Source organism: Psammomys obesus, unplaced genomic scaffold, assembly GCF_907164565.1.
Source record: "Psammomys obesus unplaced genomic scaffold, mPsaObe1.curated_primary_1811, whole genome shotgun sequence".
Lineage (NCBI taxonomy): Eukaryota > Metazoa > Chordata > Mammalia > Rodentia > Muridae > Psammomys > Psammomys obesus.
The window spans coordinates 380,910-390,987 of record NW_026596057.1 but is presented as its reverse complement, the minus strand read 5'-3'; positions in this window follow the sequence as shown (position 1 = coordinate 390,987).

Here is a 10,078-nt window from a genome sequence, read left to right as displayed (position 1 = left end):
CAAAGCAATAACCAGACCTGGCTTGCGCTAAATGATCACAGAGTTCCTAGAGGTGAAATGGGTAGAGAGTCTACTACATTTTTACCTGACTTATAAGAAGAAATCTTTTGGCTTAACCAACTGAAAGTTAACTCATCACAGGAGTAGAATAATGGCTCTTGAATGAATTCTCAGACTTTGTTCAGTGTATAGATCCAAGTTTCCTCGAATGAAGGGGGGTGGGAGAGATGCACCCCCTTGAGGAAGATCTCCTGAACACTCCAATAGATATATCACTCTCCCCTCTCCCTCTGCAGAGGGTTTTTCTGGGGGACATTTAAGCCACAGGAAATGCTTTAGAAAAGTTATACAATGGAAGATGAGCTTATAAACCCCCCAAGGCAGGAAGTGGCAAATTGATAAAATAGCACAGTCACACTGGTAGACCTGGGCATGAGATAGGAGTTTTCAGGATTCGTGTGAATTTTCCTGCCTTGCAGCTGCCTTTACCTGGATGAATGAGAGGGAAGGAGAAGAAACCGTTTGGAATTGGAAAAAAATGAAGTCGGATGGCAATTTGCTGGGTTTGGAAAATGACATCAAACACCAGGTGTCACTATACCCCAAGGCTGAAAACTGCTAAGCAGCCACTGAGCTGCCAAAGACTCTTCCAAAGTTGTGGGAGTGCCATCTGCTGGCTGGGCTCCGTCCTGCCATGCTTTCTCCTGCAGGGAGAAATTCTTTTTGCATTGGAGATTCAAAGGCCTGCTGGACGCTGTGAATGGCTCCCTAGGAATCCGAGCAGCATGCCACCAAATTCTGTGATTGAAGAGCCAGCCTTTTGAGCCACTGGGGAAACTAATGTAATTATCAAGTTTGATCTTACAGGGACAGAAAAAGGCTAGGCAAAGCAGAGTACGTCCCCTGTGGTGATTTGCATGAGAATGGCCCTCACGAGCTCATATGTTTGGAGGTTTGTTTCCCAGTTGGTGGACTGTTTAGGAAGGATTAGGGGGCCTGGCCCTGTTGGAGGAGATAGGGCTTGTTGAAGAAGGTGTGAGCTTTGAGGTTTCACAAGTCCACGCCAGGTCCAGCTTCTCTCTCTGCCTGTTGCCTTCATGCCTGCCTGCAGCGCCACGCCTGCCTCTGTCATGCCTCCCACCATGATAGTCACAGTTAGCCCCCTAAAACTGTAAGCAAACTTAAACTCTTTCCTAAGTTACTTTGGTCGTGGTGTCTCTTCACAGCAAGACAACAGTAGCTAAGACACACCCTACTAAGGTCATTCAAATTCACACACACACACACACACACACACACACACACACACACACATAATAATGCTACTGGCCTAACTAACACATCTGCAGTTCAACAACCGTGCAACCTATGACAAGCCATTCACTCAGGGAAAATATTGGCAGATACCTCCCCCCTCCCCGAACAAGCCCTGAGTGCCTAGGACACACAAAGGGATGGAGACACTGGGAGCAGGATAAACTGAGCCTTTGCCTATTATTGCATATTCTGTAGAAATAGTTTACTTCTTTCCGCATTCAAAGGGTACCAATTGCCCATGGGGTGGAATGAAGTACTGGAGACTTAGGGAGACCATGATCCAGCCTTGTCTTCATGAAACGACCTGGGTTCAGCCATCTCAAAACCTCAGGTGTTTGTGAAGGGTTTCAAATGCTTGTCCCATGTTTCTGTAACAATAGACAGACCTTGGTTTTTAGACATTAAATTAGTTCTTTTCAAAAATTTAGACTCAAACAATCGCCATGGAGTAATGAGTTTTGTGTCGTGTTTTCTTTTTTAAAAAAATGATAGGAGGTTGTTTGTTTTAAACTGTGTACATGTGTGGGGTTTTTCTGTGTGCATGTGTGCGTGTGTGGGGAGGGTGTTGGGCATGTGAGTGTAGGACCTGAGGCCAGACAATCTGCTGCAGCTGTAGTTACAGAAGGATGTGAATGCCTAGACATGGGTGCTGGGACCCAAACTCAGGTCCTCTGCAAGAACAACATGCATTCTTTTGTTTTGTTGTTGTTGTTTCGAGACAGGGTTTCTCTGTGTGGCTTTCACTGTCCTGGACTTGCTTTGTAGACCAGGCTGGCCTGGAACTCACAGAGGGAACTCCCCGAGTGTTGGGACGACAGGTGTGCACCGCCATGCCCTGTGAGCAGTATGCATTCTGAACCACAGAGTCACCTCTCCACCCCCAATACGTTGTTTTCCTAACACCCTTCAAAATGAAAAGCACAACAACAAACCCAAAGAGCTGTTACAATTAACAGTGAGGATCCAGCATCTGAAGTATTTTCAAGTGCTCCTAGAAACATGAACCTCAACCTCACACGCTGGAGATCTGCTGAACAAGCCCTCACTTCACAGGTGTGAATGTGTGAAGAGAAAAGCCTCGTGTTCTAAGGCGGCCTACAAACCGTGGTCTAATTACTTCATGGGATTCTGTTTTCTCCCCTGCGATGTGAAGAAAAGCACATCCGTTTCCCGGCAAGGCTTTGGAGAAAGGGCAAGAGGTCGTAAAACATCCGAGAAGTGACACAGTTGTGCGTGCTGCTGTCACGGCTCAGCCTGCCCATAGCCTACAGCAGGCCAGCTACAGTTCAGCCACCAGGATCACCCGAGACCAGGAGATGTCCACCAAGAGTGGACCAGAAAATTCTCCCATCGCAGCCAGCCTCAGGGAAGCCCTGCTACTCACCCCTGCACACACACACACACACACACACACACCTGGCACGCAGCAGCTATCCAATCAGTCAGGTTAGAATTTAAAGACACATAGAATTCAGACTTGTTGAGGAGTATGCTATGGAAATACAGGTTGCCCAACCCTTTTCACACCTCAGATATTTAACATTTTGTGCAGCACCTGATGGCTCTACAGAGATACGGATACAAGGCCTTAGTTTTCTGTGGGAAGCTAAATGGAGAGCCACTGTGTTTTTGAACGTGCAATAGGACCAATAAATCAAGCTTCTTCGTGTTGCTGGAGAATCTGGCATCTTATGCTGCCCCCTGCTGTGGTTCACAGGTATCATAGCTGGAAAGATATTGGTTGCTTCCCTCCTCTAGAGGCTTCTATGGTGCCTGGGGGGCGGGGAGAAGGGGGAACCTTTTTATCATGAAAGCTAGTCCTAACTGAGGAGGATTTCAAGTCAGATCCAGTTCTAAGGGCCCCTAAGCCCTGTGTCCAAGGTGCATGGTCTTAATTTCTCTCTCTAGGGGACAACTAGGGACATGGGAATAAAATTAAAATAATAATAATAATAAAAAGAACCTGGCATCTTGCATACACATTTCATCTAATTTCTTGGAGGGGGGCAGAGGCAGGTGGCTCTCTGTTGACTTTGAGGCCAGCCTGGTCCACAGAACGAGTTGCAGGACAGCCAGGACTACACAGAGAAACCCTGTCTCAAAAAAAAAAAAAAATCTGGCATCTTAAGTTTAAATGAGCCACTTGGAAATCATTTGGTCAAACCCCTATCTTAGCAAGTATACAAAATCGAGGTCTGGGACTTTTCAGAGAGGCCAGTGGCTTCTCAAGTTCACACAGCTGAAGTGTTAATGCTGGGGCCAGGTGCCAGCTCTCCTGGGCTGAGCTATCTCACTATTCACAGGCTACAGTCAGCTATTTTGGGTGTAGTTTGCCATTTTGCATGCAGTGGTTAGAGTATCTTTAAGCGTGAAATTGTAGAAAGACAGACAGTGTGTGGGTGTGGTGCTTTTAAAAGCCAAGCAAGCATTCAGGATAGGGCATGAACTGGAGTCAAAGCTGGCCTCAGACGTGGGCCACACAGAAAGACTTGAAACAGGGTGTCAAAATGAGGGGTGGAGGGGAATGCAAGTGTGGAATTTTATTAACGCATTTCCCCTCTTCTTCTTCTTTTCCTTTAAGACCATATCATGTTTTCACTTTTCAAGAGAGCTTGTTAGAACCAAAGGGTATTCTCTGTAAGCCTCACGGCCTCTCACAAAACAAAAACTGTGTAACAGACGCACTTGAATCCACAAGGAATCAAAACCTACCAGTAGAATAAGTCCCTTAACCACAAATGAAGACTGCAAGAGCAGAAAAAAAGAAACAGCAAAAGTAGGGGATGAAAGTTATAAAATAACTCTGCCTACTGTGGGAGAAGCTCACTCATTGCTCTTAGCTTCATTTTTTTCATTTTGTTTTTCTATTAAAAAATAGGGATAATGACAGAACCCGGTTGACAAGTGCCCAATAACGCACATAGTATCAACAATTCACAGTAGTGAAAACGGTCTTTTTTTTTTTTTTTTTTTTTTCAGATAAAATGCGAGCCCATTAGTAACTCATGCCTTTCCATATACCCATGTACAGATCTTCCAAGGGAATGCCGGGCAGAGGCAGGCTCCTCCATCCTGAGCCTTCACCCAGCTGCAGCCCAGTCCGGGGCCAAGTCAGGATTAAAGTGCTGTGTCCTTTAATCTTGCTGGGCAGTAGGTACACATACTTAGGGGTGCTGCTGAGTTTAGCAACATAGCAGATACGGAGTCACTGAGTCTGCCTAAGCCTCATTAAGGCAAACATCCAATTTCATCCACTTAGAGTCTTCTTTGGATTCACAGCTGTAGAGGCTCTAGCCCATGTTGCTTTCAAACCTCTGGGTTGCGGGGCAGGTGACAAATCATGGTGGGAGTGGAGCAAAGTTGATCACATCATGGCTAGAATGGGAAAGAGAAAGGGGAGGGTCTGGAGGTTCTACTCTCCCCGACTGACCGGAAGACCTATCACTAGGTCCATCTTTTTTGTTTTGGGTTTGGTTTGGTTTGGTTTGGTTTGGTTTGGTTTGGTTTGGTTTGGTTTGGTTTGGTTTGATTTGGTTTGGTTTTGAGACAGTGTTTCTCTGTGTAGCCCTGGTGGTCCTGGAACTCTCTCTGTAGACTAGGCTGGCCTCAAACTCACAGAGATCTGTCGGCCTGCCTCTGCCTCCCAAGTATTGAGATTAAAGATGAGTGTCACCACCGCCTGGGTTATATATGTATATATATTTTTTTTTTCAAAAATATAAAATTTATTTTAGTGTATGTATTTTTTTTAAATGACAGAGTGCTCTGTCTACGTGTATACCCACACTCCAGAAGAGGGCATCAGATCCCATTACAGATAGCTGTGAGCCACCTTGTCATTGCTGGGAATTGAACACAGGACCGCTGGTCCCCCTCTTAAAGGTTGTACCTATCTCCAACAGTGCCACAGGCTGGGACCAAGCCTTTATCCCAAGGGCCTTGGGGCACTGTAGCAACTGTATTAGTTGTCCTGTTACTGTGACAAACCCCTAGAAGAGCAACATAAGAGCAGTCTGACTTTGGCTCACAGTTGAAGGTTACAATCCACTATGATAGGGAGTCATGGCGGCAGGGGCTTGAGGCAGCTGGTCCCATTGTGCCCACAATCAGGGCTCAGTGACGGATGAATGAGTATTCAGCCTGCTTTCCCCTTTTCATTCAGCCCAGGACCCCGGTCCATGAATGGTGCTGCCCACAGTGAAGATGCTTCTTACTTCCAACCTAGTCGATGCCTCACAGACCTTTCCGGAGGTTCTGTGTTAGCTTCAGCCCCTGTCTGGTTGACAGCTGGTGTTGCCCTCGCCAGCAGTGTGCCTGAGCTGAGTCTGGAATCAGATGTAGAGGTTTCTCTCCTCGGTCCAGGATTTTTCTCCACTTCACTTTGTGGAGATGCTGTCGCCTCACACGGCAGCTTCCGCCAGCTTCAACAAGTTTGTGGAACGCAGTTCGGCTGAGTCCGGGGGCTACCCCTTAGACACAAATGCAGGCCAAGGCAGAGGACACTCTGAGGCCTCAAGTGTGCTACCTGTGGGGATTCTAAATGACGATAAGAAAATTCAAATGAAAAAATGCACAAGTTGTAAGTGTATCCACTTTTAGCCATAAGCACACTTAAGTAAATGCCATCCCTATCAAGACACAGAGTGTTCCTTCAGCCCCAGAGAGTTGCACACTATCCTCAGTATGTATTGTTTTAATTTTGTCTGGTCTTTATTTTTTTATTTTTTATTTTTGGCTCAGCACAATGTTTTTTGGCTTTGTTTCCGTCACTAGCTATACCGCCTATACTTGAGTTGTTTTTAGGTTAAGCTATTATGGACAAAACTACCACTGAGAAGGTTGAAGGAAGAGAATTATGAGTTTGTGGCCTCGATGGGGTCCTCAGAGAATTCTGGACCAGGTAGGTTACACTACATCTCAGAAACAAACCAGCTAGCTCCCTACTTTCCAGTTTGAGTTTGTCTTCAATAATTGAGTCCAGCTCTCAGCCCCAGTTTCTCCTTACCTGCAGCCTGAAGGTCATATCTACCCTGTATGATGGTTGGAAAGACAAAATGAGATGCCCTCCAACAAGGCCACACCTCTTAATCCCTGGCAAGCAGCACCACTCCTTAATGACCAAGCATTCAAATCTATGAGCCTATGGAGGCCATTCCTATTCAAACCACTGCACCTTGTCCAACTAAAGGGACACTCTGCACCTTGTAGGATTTCCCTGCAGGTACTCGGAGGCAGTGCGTTTCTAGGCATACACTTCTAGGTCCTTAAGAAGAGGATAAAGAGACGCTCCGGGGAAGGAACAAAGCACTTGAACAACATAGTTGCCCGGGAACCACAGGCACCACTTTCTGATAACAAAACCCTAGTCAGTTTTTGTTTTTTGTTTTTTTTGTTTTTTTTCCTCGACAGAAGTGAGTGAGGAAGAGAGAAAAATAGGTGCACAGAGTGAAATCAGAGAGTGATGGAAGGTTAAGAATGGGGGTGGGCATGCAGGATGAGTTGTTCTAAAAGGAGGACAGGTCCCAGAGGAAGGAGAAGAGGTGCCTGCTGGGGATGAAGCTCCATAGGTACCTCCCAATCTCAGTCATGTGGCTTCTGTTCCCTGGATGGGAACTTTGGCTCTTAGACACGTAGCTGGATCTCCTTCTGTCTGGAGTGAGATGAAGTGAGATGACTTCACTCAGGACCCAGGATTAGGTGGGAGCGCTGGTCCCACTCTTGGTCATCCCCTTCCTTGCTCCACCCTGCCTCTAGCTGTGTTCCAGAGAGGACACTCCCCCTTCACACCCTGGCCCCCACCCTTTAGGCTGCAGTTACCTGGGAATCAGTGTCTGGCTGCCTTGTCAGCAAAGGCAAGTGCTGGCAGCTGGTTCCGTGGCATAGACTCTGAGATCACCCCCAGGCATTGCTGTAGCTTTAGGGAGTTATTGGTTTGGCTGAGGAGGGAAGTTGAATGCTTACCCACTGATCTCTGTCTCCTGAATGTGGATGTGACAAGAGCAGCTCCACCAAGCCCCCGCCACTGTGACTTCTCTGCCACAGAGGACGTAATCCGGACCTGTGGGCTGAATGCACTTTCTCCCCTAAAAGTGGCTTCTTTTCTATTTTATCACAGCAATAGGGTAAGAGACTAAAGCACCACTTCTCCATCTCACTTTTCTTTTTATTTTCTTTCTTTCTTTTTTAATTAGACATAGTGTCATGTAGTCCAGGCTGGCCTTAAGCTTGCTAGGTAGCCAAGGCTGGCCTTGAACTCTTGAAACCTCTATTCATTTTTCTTCTCTTTCTGCCCACATAGAAACCTCGCTTCCTCCCTGCTCCAAACATAGGGGCCTGTGCCTCATGCCTGCTGTCCTGCTGCTGGCGAGGAAGTCAGGCTACAGAGCAACCTGGCCAGCACCCCCGTTCTCACAGCTTTGCCCCCAACCCCAGTGTGAAGGTGTCCAAGTTGGATCTCTGAAGTGAGTTACCCAAGATCACTAACAAAGCAGAGCCTGGCTCTAGAGTCTCTCTGAAATCAGAGTTGTCAAGAAGGACGGGGAGACATTGGGCTGGAGGCAGATTCACTAAGGCGGGAGGGTAAGTCTGTCCAAGGTAATATCCACCTGGGCATGTTGACCAAGTCTCAGGGGACAGAGACAAATAATGTCCTCTTGTGATATACACAGAAACGTGAGAAAACAGAAATTCTGGCAACATATTTTTGGCTCAGAATCCAGAACCTAAACAGCATTGTCTTTATTGAAAACATGATTTGTGCTTGATAGGCACATGCTGATTTTACTTTGATTGGCTTAATTTCACATTTTACTATGTAATACTTGGTTTAATAAAAAGAGAGAAATTTCCAGGGTTGGCATGGGTTAAAAACAAAGCACAGGTCCTCAAAAATTGGGTAAGTCCAGAGAAGAAACATATTTTCACTTGACTTTAAAAAAAAAAATCTGCCGTGTGTGTGTGTGTGTGTGTGTGTGTGTGTGTGTGTGTGTGTGTATGTGTGTGTGTGTTGGGGGAACCTCTTTTGTTCCTGTTCCTAGGATCCCACATGAATAATTTGTGTGTGCGCACATGAGTACATATGGTGGAGACCAGGCATTGGTATTGAGTATCTTCCTGTATTATCCACGTTATCTCCATTTTGTATTTTGAGACAGGGCAATTCTGGAGCTCACTTGCTGGCTGGCCTGGCTGGCCAGCAAGCCTCCAGGATTGTCTTTGTTTCTGCCACCCGGTGTTGGAATTATAAGCACACAGCACTGTGCCAGCCTTTCATTTGAGTGATAGGATCCAAACTCTGCTCCTCCTGCTTGTGCAGAAAGTACCTCATCTGCAGAGCCATTCAGAATCTATAGAACATGAGCTCCTGAAGTCAGAGGGAGGCCCTGTGGCCCACACCCTCTTGTGCCATGCTCAGTGAATCAGAGTGCCTGGCCCATCATGTATATATTCAGGGACTCGAGTTAAGCTGAACGGAAGGAGAGAGAACACAGAAGATCCAGGGCAAAACAAGACGAGAAAGCAGCAAAGCAGAGGGAACAGGGAAGAAAGACCTCATTTTCGGCTGAGCTTCCCTCCCTCCCTCCCCAGCGTTTATTGCAGTTCCCTGGCCTGGCTCCGACTCTCAGCCAGCCAGGGCAGGGAGATGGCAGAATGATGTAGCTCCTGGGAATTTGCTCCACTCTTTGATTCTGCTGCTGTGGGGCAGGTGCTTTTTCTAAATTACACATGGGGGTGGCGGGTCATTTCTAGCCACCAGCCCCACCTGGCAAATGAAGCCTTGGCTGGCAACAGGCAGACATCTCAGAGGAAAGCCAGGGGGCTCCTGGGTAAACTGGAAAACAGATGCTCCTGCCAGAAGCAAACTTGGCTGGGGAGTGGGTGATGGCTCAAGTAGCTGGGCAATCCCCAGAACCTAGAGATATGCTGGCAGGCAAAACTGGGGAGGGTCCCGAGTCTCTGGAAGACGAAGTGGCACGGTTGGGGCTTCAGAGACCCTGCTGAACATTCCCACAGTGTGTCCCACTTCAAATCTATTTCCGAATTTGTAAGAGGAAATGATGTCATCGACTCCAGGATTGAACATCACTTGATGCCTGGCATAGGCTTAGCACTCAGTGCAGAGCTGCCATCATGCAGACTCTTGTCTTGGTGCCTCGGTGACTTCATCTGTTAGGCATGGAGGGCCGTATTTACTTTATACTCACATGCTGAGGGGCGAGGGACGTGGAATCAACGGGCTCTTAGTAAGAGATTTGGGGAGTCTACAGTACGTGACTCTGATGTTCGAAAGCCAAACTAACTCAGTATCTTCAGATCAGGGTACCAGATTATCAGGTAGAAGGATGCCATGGCATATAGATTTCTGAAAGATTCATCACAAAGAATTTCTGGGAAATGCTTGTAGATGCACTAAAGACATGTAGCCTGGGCATCAGTATTGAAAGGGGTTGGTAGCTTAGTGATAGAGTACAAGCTTAGTCAGAGTGAGGCCTGGGATCCAACAAGAGGAAAGGACAGAGGGAGGAAGAGAGGGATGGAAGAAGAGAGGGAGGCAGGCAGGGAAGGAGAAATAAATGAGGAGAGACTTTTCTTATGATGGGTGAAATGTTATAAAACTAACCCCATGTGAATGAACTTTTGTTAATGAATTGAATGAAGACAGAAATTGTGCTTATTTAATTTGGAACTCAACCAAAGTTCAAACAAAGGTAAGAAAGAAAGAAAGAAAGAAAGAAAGAAAGAAAGAAAGAAAGAAAGAAAG